The sequence below is a fragment of the Chaetura pelagica genome, unplaced genomic scaffold (genome assembly GCF_000747805.2).
Source record: "Chaetura pelagica isolate M959 unplaced genomic scaffold, ChaPel_1.0 scaffold584, whole genome shotgun sequence".
In the NCBI taxonomy this organism is placed as follows: domain Eukaryota; kingdom Metazoa; phylum Chordata; class Aves; order Apodiformes; family Apodidae; genus Chaetura; species Chaetura pelagica.
In genome coordinates, this window is record NW_009953080.1 from 118,115 (window position 1) to 121,221 (window position 3,107).

Consider the following 3,107-nt stretch of genomic DNA (forward strand, 5'->3'; position numbering starts at 1 on the left):
TCTGCTGCAGGACACACTTGGTGGCACTCAGCTGGGGGACACACTTGGTCACACCCTGCTCCTGCAGGACAGAGGTGACCTCACACTCCTGTGGGACACACTTGGTGACACGGCGGGTCTCACCCTGCGGGGGGCAGGGGGTGGCACAGCGGGTGTCCCGGTGCTGCGCGGCGCTCACCAGCTGGTGCCGGACGGGCTTGGTGGCACGTTGCTGGGGGACACAGGTGGTGACACAGCGGGTGGCACTCTGCTGCTGCGGGCTGTACGTGGTCACACTCTGCTGCGGGACACACCGGGTGGCCCAGTGCTGCTGCGGGATGCCCTTGGCCAGGTAGGGCTGCTGTGGGACGCAGGTGGTGACGTGGCGGGTGGCACACGGCTGCTGGGGGACACGGGTGGGCAGGGGCTGGGGCACACACTGGCGGGGCACACACTTGGTCACAGGGAGCTCCTGGCACACCCCCGGGGTGGCATTCTGTGGCTGGCAGGTGGTGACACAGCGAGGGAGGCTGGGCTGCTGGAGCTGGGTCCCGCAGGGTGGCTGGGGCACAGGCGTGGGCGCTTGCGGCTGCCGTGGGACACACTGGGTGACATTTTGCTGCTGGGAGAAGCTGGAGGACAAGATTCGCTGCCTGGGGACACGGGGGGTCACCTGCTGGGGGATGCAGAGCCTGGGGTGCCAGGTGGGCAGCGGGGGGTGGGTGACACTGCACCACGGTGGGTGCTGGCAGGGGATGAGGTCCTGGTAGGGCTGGAGGCAGCACCACATCTCGGGGAGGGTCAGCAGGGCTGGAATGACATGGGAGGAGACAGAGCCCTTAGCCAGGCACCCAGCTGGGTGGCTCCAGGTCCTGCTGCAGCCCGTGCTGCAGGACCAGCTCAGTCCTCAGGGTGCTGGTGACACCTCCCACCCACGCCACGGTCTCAGACCCAAAGCAGGAGCAGCCAAGGACCCAACCCAGGGGTTTTAACTACGGACCACAGGACTAAGCCAAACAGGGGGGAAATTCCCAGGCAAATTCAGAGACACGTAGCTCTAGTCTTCCCCCCAGACTGGACCTCCACAGAGGACAACCCATCTTGTAGGTCAACTGAGGAATGGCTGATCTCAGAGGTGCCTTTCAACCATTAAACCCAGTTTTCTGCTCCTGCTTTTGGCTGGTGACTCTCTCCCACCTCCTGCTCATGCATCAGGAAAAAAGCCCAACCCAGAAACAAGCTCTGAACCTCTGGCTGCATCTGCCATAGTAGAAGAGACAAAGAGCACCCAAAACACCACTTCTGGGTGATCCCGTCACACCATGGACAGACAGAAAGTCACAGCTCAGTCCCAGCACCACCAAGTTCATTATCATTAGGGAACCAAAGGCAATTAAAGGGTAGAGGCACCACAAGTGAACACAAACCTTCTCGCAGCTCGCTGGGCATTATGTTCCCTGATCCAGCAACGCTGCTCTCAGGCACCTCCAAAAGCAAACAACACCATCACCCCAATGATTGCTGACAACCTCCCACATTTATCAGGGTGTCTCCTGGACCCCCATGTCCACCTGGAGACACTGTAAGACCCTGCCCTCCCTCTCCAACCCAATCATTCAAACCAACGGGTTTCAACAACTTTTCCCATCAAGGTTTTTTTTATATATATGGGAACAAACCAGGAAGAAATGTGCATTTCAGCAGCTCCAGAGGCTCAACAAGAGCCAGACTTACCCAGCTCCCTGGTGACAGCAGCTTTGTGAGGTGACCAGTGAGCCCTGATGGAAGCAGAGCTTTTATATAGCTACTACATGTGCCTTGAAGGGATGAGGTCCCCACGACATGACCTATTAGATGCAAAAGCTGCCCTGTGTGCAACTCTTGGAGTGACTACCAGCAGGGTACTCATCCCTGGGGATGAGTAGTTGAAGGACAGCTTCCCATAGTAGGAGTAATTACCTTTTGTTTAATCTTCTGTGGCATGGGAAGACTCAATGGTATTTGTGGAGGCAGCAGTGGTGGCAGCCCCTGCCTCAGGGGTTCTGTGAGGTCAAAGAGCTCCCAATTATACATTGTTGTGGTTTCCTGAGGTCTCAAAGTTCCTGGAAAAGCCCTGGTGGTCACCAAAATTGGGGACATCCCATCACTTGGCCTCTTTCTGCACACACACGGTGTTGGCTTCATGGCTGTGCTGATCCCTCCATGTCCTTCTCTAACTTCAGTCCCTGGGTGAAGCTTCTCATCCACCCTATGGTAGCACCTGGGCTTGGGTGTGTGGTTAGTTATAGAGTGGTGAGGGTTGGAAGGGACCTCTGGAGATCATCTAGTCCTACCCCTGCCAGAGCAGGGTCACCTACAGCAGATCCCACAGGAACATGTCCAGATGGGTTGGGAATGTCTCCAGAGAAGGAGACTCCCCAGCCTCCCTGGGCAGCCTGTCCCAGGGCTCTGTCACCCTCACAGTACAGGAGTTTTTCCTGTCCTGCAGTTTGTGCCCGTTGTCCCTTGTCCTGTCACTGGACACTGCAGACAAGAGAGTGGACTCATCCTCCTGACACCCCCCTTTAGATATTTGTCATCATCAATCACTGGTGAGATCCACTGTGCAGGCTGGACACGGGGCACTGGCTCCTCTGAGGAAAACCAGGAGCCGGTAAAGCTCAGATCCCTTGGGTGGCTGCAGCTCCTTGTCCATGAAGAACCTCATCTTTAGCTCATGCAGCCCTGGGGAACACCAGGCTGTTGGTGACCTGATGCTCCCATGATCCCAACACAATTCCCTGTCAGCAGAGCAAGGGGAATGTCCCATCCAGTGCCTCCAGGGAGCAGAAAGGATGAGCTACAATCACGTTTGATTGCAGCCCTTGCACAACAAGCTCATCTGTCCAAGCTGTCACCAGCAGCACAAAAGGTCTCAAAAAGCACCAGGGGCAGATGAACTTCCTCAACGTCTGCAGGTGACTTTCCCAGTGAGTCAACTCCTTATCTTATGGATTGGTGTCACAGTTTGACTCAGGTCCGACAACAATGCTCTCGATCCCCCCTCTCCCCAACCCAGGTAGGGAAGGAGAGAGAGAAAAAGAGAGAGACTTGGCTGGATTGAAAACTAAACTACACAGCTTTAATTA